This window comes from Pelobates fuscus, chromosome 4 (assembly GCF_036172605.1).
Source record: "Pelobates fuscus isolate aPelFus1 chromosome 4, aPelFus1.pri, whole genome shotgun sequence".
In the NCBI taxonomy this organism is placed as follows: domain Eukaryota; kingdom Metazoa; phylum Chordata; class Amphibia; order Anura; family Pelobatidae; genus Pelobates; species Pelobates fuscus.
In genome coordinates, this window is record NC_086320.1 from 372,062,378 (window position 1) to 372,075,717 (window position 13,340).

Consider the following 13,340-nt stretch of genomic DNA (forward strand, 5'->3'; position numbering starts at 1 on the left):
ATACAAAATGGGTACTGAGTAATCTGAATTAGGTAAAAGATATTAACTAAACCTAGTGTAGTCCAGCCTTAATGGCTCACCTCCAGATAGATTCAGTGATACCTTGGTACCTATTCGCTCCAGAAATCCCCACTGGGTACTGACTTTATTAGGCAATTAGGTACGGTCAAGTCCAGTGGTTAGAGCGTATAGAATAGGTATCTGTCAGGCGGCTGACCTAGGTATCTGGAATAGGTCACTGAGAGAGTCTGGGTAATAGTAAGCGCCGAATGGTTACTGATTAACTCCACTATACACCATACCTATGGTAGTATGGTTGTAAGTGACTGGTTAGATCAGAGGCCTGTATCGGCGTCAGGGGTGGCATGCAGCTTCACCACTGTAGATAAACCATTAGCATCTAGGTACACATATAACACTAGAAATAACTGCTAGGTCCCTGTAACGTTACTCTTTTAGTAGTCACAAGATCTACTGGGATGTGTACTGCATGCTTGTCAAGATAACCCCATAATACTTGAGGAAAAATCCTCTACAGACTATAATATGTAGAAAACTGTGACCCAGCAAAAGGAGGTGAAAAAAATAGTTAGAGTGACTATATGTGCAGAACCATACTTAGAATGTTGGTTGCCTGCACATAGTGATAGATAGCCCTAGTGAGAAAAAATAGTGAGTGAAAATGAGCCCATAGAGCCCCAATCGTCCAATCAAGCCTTAACATGATTTGCGAACAAGGTGACCCCACAGAATCTGTTCGGTAACCGAACAGAAGAGAACAATTCCATTCGAATGCAGGGAAACATTAGACGATACAAAGTATAATTAAGGGAACACGTACAAGGAGTCCCATGTCTTGTGATACCCCCTAGCACAGTGAGAATGGGGTCCATGTCTGGATTACCTGGCAGAGCCAAGTTAGTGCAACAAAAGCAGAAAATATATGACCTCTGAGAACGGACAAAAGCTTAGAGAAGCTTAGTAACTTGCCCTTCGGTTAGCCCCCGTTCAGGTCTCAAAAATCAATGTGCAGTCAGACGATCATAGCTATCCAGAATAATAATGTAGAAATAGAGGTTTTCACATTAATTATTGTATGTGCTTAATATTCAGAGGGACAAGAATCTGTGGAAAATGCTCTCAAATGGTTTGACGAGGGGATGAGCCCATACACTTATAAGTAAGCCTCTAAAATGTAATTTTTTTAAAATGGTACTTTTTATTTAGTGAATCACAAATTATTAATTACAGGTGATGGAATAGCTTCACACTCAAGGAATCTGTAAAAATTACAGAATTGACTAAACTGGACTCTCAAAGGGCATATGTTACATTGTTACCTATTCACCCTAGGATGACATAAGCCATACCTCCTAATATTTCAAATGGACAAAGAGGGACACTTTAATTTTAGGGGTGTGATTGGGGGTGTAGCCAGGGGCAGGACTGTTCTGAGAAATTTTAGGGGACTTACTAATAACAATTTATACAACTAAAATGTAATTTCCAACAAGAACAATATATCTTATTTACACAGATGGATTTCTAAACACATTTATTGCGGTTTAAAGACACATTACTGGGAGTATTATTGCTGTGGAGCTCTGTTATACACTCAGACACATTACTGTGAGTATTATTGCTGTGGAGCTCTGTTATACACTCAGACACAATACTGGGAGTATTATTGCTGTGGAGCTCTGTTATACACTCAGACACATTACTGGGAGTATTATTGCCGTGGAGCTCTGTTATACACTCAGACACATTACTGTGAGTATTATTTCTGTGGAGCTCTGTTATACACTCAGACACATTACTGGGAGTATTATTGCTGCGGAGCTCTGTTATACACTCAGACACATTACTGGGAGTATTATTGCTGTGGAGCTCTGTTATACACTCAGACACATTACTGGGAGTATTATTGCCGTGGAGCTCTGTTATACACTCAGACACATTACTGGGAGTATTATTACTGTGGAGCTCTGTTATGCATTTAGACACATTACTGGGAGTATTATTGCTGTGGAGCTCTGTTATACACTCAGACACATTACTGGGAGTATTATTGCTGGGGAGCTCTGGTTTTTTTTTTCAATTCTTTATTTTTGAGGTGCAAAGAGCCTCAGATTTCGCAACAATATGTTATAAACATCACATCAATACAATTCAAGTAAAGTTCCAGTAACACATTATATAAAGCTGCACCATTTTTTAAAAGGAATCATAAAAGGATTATGCATGCTGACATGACATAGCTTGTAGAGCAGTTGAGGAATATATACGTTTCCAACACATGGTTTTGTGAGAACATGTCAGGCTTGCAGAAGCTTAAGGTAATTGCTGGGGAGCTCTGTTATACACTCAGACACATTACTTGGAGTATTATTGCTGTGGAGCTCTGTTATACACTCAGACACATTACTGGGAGTTAGTGATGTCCCAAACAGTTCGCCGGGAACCGTTCGCCGGCGAACATAGCATGTTCGCGGTCGCGAACACGCGTAACGTTCGGTCCGCCCCCTATTCGTCATGAAGGTGGGAGGGTCTGGGAGGGAGGGTCTGCTGCTGATTGGCTGGAATGTGTCTGCTGACTGTGAGGTACAGGGTCAAAGTTTATTCAATGTTGACGAATAGGGGCGAATGTGCGCCGGCGAACGGTTCCCGGCGAACGGTTCCTGGCGAACTGTTCGGGACATCACTACTGGAAGTATTATTGCTGTGGAGCTCTGTCATACACTCAGAAACACCAACAATATGGAGCTGTTGGAAAAGACCTTAGGAAAGTAAAGAGGGGCAGAGATACTTGGGCTTAAAGGACCACTCGGTTTCCTGGCACTAGAGGGTCTCTAGGTCCCCCCCCACCCTCAGGGTCCCCTTCCCGCCAGGCTCTAGGGGGTGGAAGGGGTTAATCCCTTACCCTTTTCCCCCGCTGGGCTCCCTCAGAGCAGGGAACTCTCCTCCTCCTTTCCTGTCATCGGCTGAATGCGCATGCGCGGCAAGAGCCATTGCATAGGAAAGCATTCTCAAGGGACACTTGGAAGGTATGCATAGGCCTCCTCTTACTTTTTGCATTTTAAGTTAAATGTTCAGCAATATTTGTGACTGTTAGTAACTGACTGTTGTGACTGTTAGTTCTAATGTATAACAATTATGCAAATTGTAGCCCATCTCTGACTGTGCATTTCAAGATACGAGCATGTATGTACCGCAAACAAGATTAAACAGATTTAATGAGCATACAGCTTTAAATTGTTGCCACATTCCTTGTCGATTAATCAGCTGAATGCAAAAACTTCCATTGGGACAGCCTGGTGGGGTTTTCCTGTGATAACCACACCCGTACAATGCCTACATTCCTATCCGGAGAAAAAACAGCTCTCTGAGTATCTGCAGTATTTCTCAACATAACTCGAAGTCTTGGGCCCAGCAACCCGGACTAGTTTCACACAATGAAACACCGTGTGCCAGCCTTATTGTAGCATGCGCCGAGTCTCGAACGTTTCTGTTTTGAGGGAAAGAAAGAATGAACTCTGTACAACTGATCTTGTTTAACTGGTCTGGGTGTAACATGATCACCAAAATAAAGCATGTCCACATTCACTAGCTTAGTGACATCTCTCTGTGTTTCTACACCTGGTACAGTGCGTCTGTGTAACTCTGTATTAATTGGGATAAATTTACAAAATAGTGATTTTATGTTTTTTTTTTTATATGAATATTTAACGTGCAGTGGTTTAACATTTACCTGCAATTTCTACCTCTTGCTGCCCATTGTTTATAATATAATGACATTTAGGAGCGTCAGAGCTCTCGCCCTTTGACCAACACAGGTCACCAATCTCTCAGACTTATTCACTGAGAAGACAAAAGTCTGTCTGATGTCACATAAGAAGCAGCCTTGTGACTTGCACGTTTTGTCCATGTGGCACACCCCTATCTCAGCCGTGTGCCACCCACCTACCTAATAAAATAGTATTTTACTCGGTATGCCACTATGTAAGTTAAATAAATTGTGCAGGAAGAGGCCAGAGCCAGTAACCCCAGGCAGGAAAAGATACCAGGAGGCGTTCTAGTAAAAAATGAACTTTCTAAATGTTTCACATGTTTTATCTTACCGTACCCAATGAACAGGCAGGGTTAGATAATTATTTTATTCTTTTTAAATACTTTTTTAAAGCTATCACTATCAAATAAAGCAAATACTGAGTGTAGTGAAGGGGGAGAAGAGTGGGGCAATAGTCTCTGGGGGCTGAAGTGAGGGGCATTGCAGGGTCAACAAAGCCCCCCCTCCTGGCACACTGCCAACATCCAGCTGCGTCTCTGTCCGATACATGTAACAGGTGCAGAGCAACATGCCGGCATCCACGGCCTGAAAACTGTGCCACGCGCAGTGCCCATACTTCCCCACCACTAGAGACCAGGGACCCTCGCTTCCTTTCCTACTTCCACCAGTAAAACTTGTGTTACATAGAACGTGACGGCAGATAAGAACCATTCGCTCCGTCTAGTCTGCCCAATTTTCTAAATACTTTCATTAGTTCCTGGCCTCATCTGATATCTAGGATAGCCTTATGCTATTTCCCACACATGCTTTGTGTTCGACTATACTCTGTGTGTGACTGTATATACATGGATATGCTGGTCCACATGGATTGTGTGTTATGCAAAGGATTAGCGCAGTAAGGACTAACCTAGGCCAAATCAACTGAACTAAAAATATCTCAGTTCCAACTCTTTTCAAATCTGCTTTGCGAGCCTAGAATCCTAGATATTACAAGTCTTGGTATTTTGGTTTTAGAATTAATGGTTCCACAAACACCTTTATTACAATGTGTAGAGGGCATGGAAGAATGGTTTGGGGGAGGAGCAAATACCAGATTTCCTCCCCAGCGCCTCATGACCTTGCGATGCCCTGTAGCAAATGTCCAAACTTGAGTAGATAATGGACTCCATGCATATTAAAAACAGGCCTTTCCTGATTTGACAATGTAACAGGTTGTTTTCCAATCGTTGACAGTCAGAAACAAGCTACAGTGAGGTTTGAGGGACGATGCTAAATGCCAAGGGGATAAGCCTTTTTTATATCGTAACTAGCAATGCCTGTCATCGGCATCCTAAATCCACAAACCTCCCAAAAATCTTCCTAACCCTCTCTTAGGTCTCCCTTACATGATCTTATTTTCAGCAGTGCTCCTGCTATGATAACTTCAGATTTCCATTAAATATTGCTGCTGTTATGAAACATGTCAGCTATTCCGTTAGCTCTCAGCACACAGTGTGCGCATGGTTAAAGCATCAAGACAGTTGGCATCAGTGTTTTGATTGATCACAAGTCTCCCGATCTCATGCTTTGAGAATTAACTTTGTCTTTCAGGAATACTGGAGTTGTGTATATGTTTAGATTCCAATTTTAAGAAATAATATATATTCTTTACAAAACATATTTGATTTCATATCAAACACAACCGTGTAGAACCAGAGAAAATATCCGTCAGTTTTACATGTTGGCTACTTTCTCCAAAACTTAAAGTTTCCTGGTCAATCTCTGACGATTTGCAGTTAAATTAAAATTACCCCAAGTATGGTGCTCAATTAGTGAACCACTTCCCTCAAGGTAAAAAAAAACAAAAGGTGTAGGAATTGTGTGACTTACAAATACTTTCAGTGTTATTAGCTAAAGTGAGGATTGTCAAGAATTCAAAGTGCGCTGAAAATTTAAGGTCAAAATAGCTGGACTTGAAAAATTCTTCATCAGCTATGTGTCCACTTCTGCTATATTTGTTTTACATTTGAAATTCACTCTGAAATCTCCTTTCCTTAGTGACAATTCTCACTCAAATTTGAGCATGCCTCCCAACTGTCCCACTTTTGGTGGGACAGTCCCGATTTTGGGTTACTGTCTTGTGTTAGTTCCCTGGTGTCCCACATCTGGCCCCGGGCAGTAGAGAACGAACACATGATTAAACATACTTTGTGCAGTGGGCATTAGGATTGCACCCTGCATGGTGCTGATAGTTTGGGCCAGACTGACAGCTGCACTCTGAGCCAGTTAAATGGTTCATGTGCTCTGAGCCAGCTAAAAGGTCCAATCAGAGGCTTCTCTATTTAATTGGACTGCACATCAGATGCTGTGACGTCAGGAAGGGGTGTGGAATAGAGGTAAAACTTTTTTAAAAACTATTTTGGTAGTGATCTGGAGAATCACTACTAGAGAATAATACCCAACACAGCATTGTTTTTTTTTTTTGTATTTCTAAAACGTATATATGTTTAGTAACTTTTTTAAAATTTAAAAAATAAAATCTTTATTTTATGTAGTGCATTGTCAATTTCACATATAGCCAGGGCATGTTCAAATATAACATTTCGATTTGTCATCAGGTAGCTTATTGTACATGTTAGTTGTTCTGCACAATTTTTATGGTATAAGAAACTATGAAAAACATGCATTACACAGTGCCTAGAGATTTAGCTTACCAAATGTATCTAACTTTTAGGAGCAGTCTATTCTCTGGCAGAGATTGTATTTAGTAATTATGAAATATGAGATAACAACGATAGGGAACAAGATGCTTAGTATGGAGCACTAGTGAGCGAAGCAGGTGGGCCAGTTCCAGGTGCTCGTGAGCAGCAACATGATTTGGGGCTTACTCGGGTTGTCAGATTTACCTAACATAGGGAGCTGAGTGCTTGATGTTCTCCCGTTGTTCTAGCTATATATAATATCAACTTGTCTTACATTGCCACAGCCACCTAGTTAGGCAATTCAGAAACAGACATAGTGAGACATTGGCGTGGAAGTCGAAAAAATGGCGCACAGTTCTTGATTGCGTATAGCGGGAAAAACACGGCTTGACATGTAAAGAACATTACCGTGTTGAGCCTGCAGCTATATATTTATAACAAATAATAATAATTTCCCATGCATACAACCACATGAAAAAGTAATTGAACAAGATAAACCAGTTGAAGCTAAAGAGTATAGAATCCTGGGACCCCCTAACAACCCTATTTGCCAAAACTGTGCTTAGCTACACATAACAAGCGTCAATTCTCATATGTTTTTCCTTCAGCTTGCCTTGTCATGGGTCAATAAAGAGAGATGGATTCCAGAGGTGACCTGCTCACAGTCATCATGTGGCGTTACGGGAGGCTGTGTGTCCCAGGCCTCATGTCCCAGGGAGTCCTCCTAAACCTATGCCTTCAGGGGTGTCTGTCCAGTCATGAGTCTCGTAAAAGGGCTCACCCTTCTCAACTGTGTGTTCCATGTGTCTCATAGATGTGCTCCTCCACCTGCTTCGTTGTTGGCAGCTGTCGGGTCTCTCCGGGATGTTTGCCGGTGCTATGCGGTCCCTGCTCGGGTAGGGGATAAGGTTCGTGCCGGTTTTCATATGTCGCTGCTCTTCGGTTGCATGCGCGGGTGAGGCTGGCTTTGTCTTGTGCAGAGTAGTAGCCGCTGGTGGTTGTCTCCGCTTGGGTGTCCTTGCCGGCGGGTGAGGACGTCGTTTTCGGCACCATGTTTTGGCCCGCTTAATCTGGGTGGGCGATCGGTAAGGTGGTGTCATAGGCGATGTAGCGGCCGAAGCGTGTAGTGCTCAGTCGGTCGTATAGTTTCTCCCAGAACACTGCAAATGTGGCCTCCAGCCGCACCAGGATGTCTGTCTCCTGTGTGGTCTCGTGTAGCCCGCTAGTGTTCTCCGCCATATTGGAGTGTTCTTAGTGTTCTTGCCTCTGTTGGGGCTGCCGCCCCAGCCTCTATGGGGGCCCACCTGGGACCATGATGACCCCCACCGGTCCATGGGGGGGGGGTTAACAAGGGCCCTCTGATTAAAGTCGTTGTAGGCAACAGTGGAGCGGCCGTCTCCCCCGCGCCGATCATGCTGGTAGGCCTCGAGGAGCATTTAGGTGGATCCCGGTTATTGTGACACATGTCTGGTAACCCAGCTCTTGGTGTCTCTGTTCCGTTAAGTGTATGTTTGAGGTGATTGAGGTACTGTGTGAGCTTGTAGCACCAGAGATTTGCCCGTAGGAGCTGGAGCACCTCTTTTCTGCGACCTCTTGGCTTAGCGGTCAGGCCCCGCACCCTGTTTAGTAACTTTTTAAGGTTTTGTTGATTAAAAATGTAATCGTATTGAATTGAAAACAAAATTGGAGAATGTAGGTTAAAATAAGAGTATTTGAACAAATCAATTATTTTGGCTGAACTATTGCAATTTTCAATTCACTACAATTTACTGTTTAGTGCATAACATGTTTTAATAATTAAGATTCCCAGGAAGAAATCTAACTAAATATCCACACGTTACATTCACTCGTAATGATTCGCTCTTACATCAAATCACCTAGGATTTATAGAGCATGATTGGTGCAGACAGTGAATCATCCAAGTTTGCTTATTATAAAAAATACTCCAAATACTCAGGAATCCTATGTTTATGAAATGCTAAGTCATTAATCTGGGTGAAAGTGTTTGGCTTTTCCTATATTGTCCCTCATATATTGCAAGTAGAAAGTCTGCATTTAAAACCGTGGGAAAACCGATAGCAACACAAAATGTGTGTAGTCAAAATGCCATCACGCACTTTTACTTCATTTGCTGAGCAACAAGTTCTGGTGATTTAAGATCCAACTTGCAAACTGTAGGCTAAATAGAGGGGTTAGGGTAAGGCTAGTTTTATTGCTGACTTAATTGGAAGTGGAGCCGCTGCTCTGTGGAGACTGACCTCGCACTGGAATAAAGGTGGGTTTTATAGCCATTTTTAGCTTACAAAACAAACTGGTAATGCAATAGCCTTTATTGTGACTCCTGCCTTTCTAACTTGCTTATATTCCTGTGTAATAGATTACACCAGAAAATGGCTGTATAGGGTTTAGCTCTGCAGAGCTAACAGAAGTATCCGCTTTGGAGCCTCTGGCTTTTGGCCGATGGTAGTGGTGGAGGGGTGTAGTGCCTGGCGGACCCTTGGGAAGAAGTCGAACCATTCAGAAATGATTTGACTCCTTACAATGAGGCGGAGGGGCAGTGCATACGATGCTTGGTGTGGTGGTTATGGTGCTTGGAGTATTCTTTAAAGAGGAAGATTGACAAGTGGAGGAGGGACCATTTTTGAAAGCACATTAAATAAAAAAAAATGTACATTGGGGACGGGGCCTGACTGACATGGTGGAAGGATGTGCACTGCATGAGCTCCTCTCCTACACTACATAACACTGTGGTTTCTAGTCCCCTCTAACCTGCTTCGAATTGGAGATCCTGGTCAATTCCTGGGAGGCTACACCAACCATAAGCCACGTAGGCTGACAACTACTCTATCGGAAAATCCAACGGATGCCTCATGGTGGCGCAAAAAACCCCACATGATACCTGGTCCAAGCTTGATGAGATCTTCGAGAATTCTGGAGGATGCTGGAGAGCAAGATGAGTCGGTCTGACTTACAGCAGCAGTGTGGTCGCCCACCATACAAGCCGGAGAACATTCCACAGCAGAAACCCACGGCCTTGGCAGTAAAGCAGGCTCCAAATGGCGCCAGAAAAGGAAGCACCCATCACTCCAACCAGGCCCGGACTGGCCATCGGGCACACCGGGCAAATGCCCGGTGGGCCGCGGTGGCCGTGGGCCGAGGCCGGCAGGGGAAGGTCCCAGGATCTCCCCTGCCAGTCTTTGCAGGGCCGGCACTATCCTAGCGCCGGCCCTGCTGTATTCCATGGAGGGCCGGTGGGGAGATCAGAGATCTCCCTCACCGGCCCACATGCTATCAAAGGCGGCCGCCGGCGGGGAGAGAGAGGTAGGGAGCCAGCCTGCCAGCAAAGGAACCCGGTGTTCTATCAAAAAGACATACCCCGTGAAAAAGACATACCCCTCGTCACTTCCGGTGACGCGGCCGCACCGGAAGTGACGTTCGGAGGGGGTGTGCGCCGCCGCGCAAGCGCACAACGACTGGGTAGGTGATTTTAGAGCAAGAAGGGGACATTAAGCCCACAGTGCGCACGCGCCTCATAGTACTCCCGTCGGAGGGTCATTGCGCGTGCGCACTGCTGGGCAGAGAGCGCTTCACACACCGCGCGTGCGCAGTTGAGGGGTAGGTAATTTTTATGGCCATTTCGCCTGTGAAATCTCCATACCCCTATACTGCGCGTGCGCGGACCCAATAGACCGCGCGTGCGCAATGTGGGGTAGGGAAATTTCACAGGAGAAATGGCCATAAAATTTACCTACCCCTCAACTGCGCACGCGCGGACTCACATCATCAGCTCCAAACTTATCTGGACACAGGTCAGTCTTTCCCTGCTCCCAACACCCTCAGCCATCCGAGGGGAGGGTACAGTATATTGGGGGGGGGTGTCTGCGCAGTATATTGGGGGGGGGTGTCTGCGCAGTATATTGGGGGGGGTGTCTGCGCAGTATATTGGGGGGGGGTGTTTGCGCAGTATATTGGGGGGGGGTGTCTGCGCAGTATATTGGGGGGGGTCTGCGCAGTATATTGGGGGGGTCTGCGCAGTATATTGGGGGGGGTGTCTGCGCAGTATATGGGGGGGGTGTTTGCGCAGTATATTGGGGGGGGTCTGCGCAGTATATTGGGGGGGGTCTGCGCAGTATATTGGGGGGGTGTCTGCGCAGTATATGGGGGGGGGTGTTTGCGCAGTATATTGGGGGGGGTGTCTGCGCAGTATATTGGGGGGGTCTGCGCAGTATATTGGGGGGGTCTGCGCAGTATATTGGGGGGGTCTGCGCAGTATATTGGGGGGGGGTGTCTGCGCAGTATATGGGGGGGTGTTTGCGCAGTATATTGGGGGGGGTGTCTGCGCAGTATATTGGGGGGGTCTGCGCAGTATATTGGGGGGGTCTGCGCAGTATATTGGGGGGGGTCTGCGCAGTATATTGGGGGGGGTGTCTGCGCAGTATATGGGGGGGGTGTTTGCGCAGTATATTGGGGGGGTGTCTGCGCAGTATATTGGGGGGGTCTGCGCAGTATATTGGGGGGGTCTGCGCAGTATATTGGGGGGGGTCTGCGCAGTATATTGGGGGGGGGTCTGCGCAGTATATGGGGGGGGTGTTTGCGCAGTATATTGGGGGGGGTGTCTGCGCAGTATATTGGGGCGGCTGCACAGTATATTGGGGTGGCCTGTGTGTTAGATGTGGGGGACAGTGTGTTAGATGGAGGGGCTGTTCGTTACATGTGGGGGGGTAGTGTATTATATTTGTGGGCTGTGCGTTAGATGTGTACAACCCTAGTTTCACAGAAAAATATTTATTTCCTAGGTATCATATGCCATGGCATGCTTTTTGCTACGAAACCGCAGCCATCTAGTCACTCGCCAGAGAAGGATGAGAAACTGCACCCCAGCGAGAGGGACTGCCCCACATCAGCAACCAAATCCGTCGGTCACCGAATTCAGTAATCTCCGTCTCTTTGTCCATTCTGTATGTATGGTACTCCCAATTCTTATATTTAATCCGGTGTGTCTCCCACAATCTGCGTGCACTGTGTCTGTTATGCCAGTCACTCTAACCTGTTTATTTCTTTTTGTGTGTGTCACAGCTCTGACAAGCATGTTCTCCTATGGGACACGAAGTACATGAAGAGGAATGAAGAAGCACATGTTTGATGGTCGTCTCCAGGGTGGAGAATTTAATTTATAAGTAATGAAGTGGCATCTGACACGTGACAAGCTGCTCCTGTTTGCACAGCAACTTCAACATTGTGTACTGTGATCACGGCATAGTTCAGAGGTAGGTAACCTTGGGCAGTCCAGATGCTGTGAATTACATCTCCCATAATGCTGGCAAAGCATTATGGGAGGTGTAGTCCAAAACCTCTGGAATACCGAATGCGTATGAATGAAAAGTATGCTCTGTGTGAATGGTCAGTAACAAGGGTTGAAGCCTTGACGTGGCGTTACTGCTCACATGTGTATCCATGTGCCAATTCAACCAATGTGAGTCACTGTAATACTTATGAGGTAACCATAAATACCGTGACTAGGGAGAATTAAATGCCTGTATCGCCTAAACACTGCTTACACTGTAACCGTATCTCCTATACACTGCTTACACTGTGACCGTATCTCCTAAACACTGCTTACACTGTAACCGTATCTCCTATACACTGCTTACACTGTGACCGTATCTCCTATACACTGCTCATACTGTGACCGTATCTCCTATACACTGCTTACACTGTGACCGGATCTCCTAAACACTGCTCACACTGTGACCGTATCTCCTATACACTGCGACCGTGCCACCTAAACACTGCTTACACTGTGAATGTTATTTTTTTCAAGTTAGTTTTAGTGTTTGCAGTTTCATTAAATTGTTAACCACTATCCTCAATCTTCTGTTCTGAGTTTTCTTAGATTTGTGGGAAGAACAAGGTGATCCTCTCAATTTTACACTCCTTTACTGATGGTTCCAGTGCCAGAGAAAAACCCACCACCATTAACCTAGACCTGCTGAAACAGAAGAGATTACCTTCTTCTACAGAAAACTTCCATATGACTGCTTCGGAACGCATGCTGCAGACATGAAGTAACCTTCATCTTCCAGTGATTAATAATCCTGGACGGCCCAGATAGAGAGAGACTATTCTATTATAAAGATACTGCCTTCCTAATGCCATACAGCCTTTCTGTACAGGTGATTGAACTTTCTCCATGTTGGATACGACACTGTTTTTTTCAGCCAGTTTCCGCATTGACTTTTATATTTTTTTCACTATACATATAAAGTGTAAACTGCATATTAACTTTGAATAAATAAAGTATATTGCTGACACCTTAATATGCTACTTGTGTTACTTAACTATAAATAATAACAGCACTTGCTGTGTCCCAATGTATGACATCACTGCAATTCTACAGCAGGGTGATGAGATGGTGGATTTCAGAGGAGAAAACACAAAAAAACAAAGACTTCAGGTTTTATTGTTGAACACAGATTGGAGTGCCTTTTTGGCGTTATAGATGTTTTGGGAACCTATATAAATTTAGAAATGGGGTAAAGACTCTTTGTTTTAAAGGAAACCTATGGTGCTAGGAATATCAAACTGTATTTCTAACACCCTCTTCAGCCTTTTTGTCAGTTACCTGATTGTTAGGTCAGGCTCCGCCAACATCAGGTCCCTCCTGCGCACACATTTGGGCTTCCACATCGGAAAGCATTAACTCAAGGCTTTTCTATAGCGTTTTTAAAGACACTGGTTGTCCTCATGCAAAGCGTGAGGATGTCCAGTGTCATTTCACGTAGTTGGTCTCCGCTAAGGACCTGAAGCGCCTCTAGTGCCTGTCTGGTAGACAGCCAATAGAGGATGAGAATCTTTCAAGGTAATTATTG

At 44.9% G+C, this 13,340-nt stretch overlaps 1 long non-coding RNA gene across 1 annotated transcript; it reads left to right on the forward strand.

Moving 5' to 3' along the window:
• Positions 1 to 11,246: 11,246 nt before the first annotated feature.
• On the forward strand, positions 11,247 to 12,618 carry LOC134608168 (uncharacterized). The gene is made up of 3 exons (XR_010090721.1): positions 11,247 to 11,429; positions 11,548 to 11,738; positions 12,377 to 12,618. It is a non-coding gene; the product is annotated as an uncharacterized LOC134608168 (long non-coding RNA).
• The last annotated feature ends 722 nt before the right edge of the window (positions 12,619 to 13,340 follow it).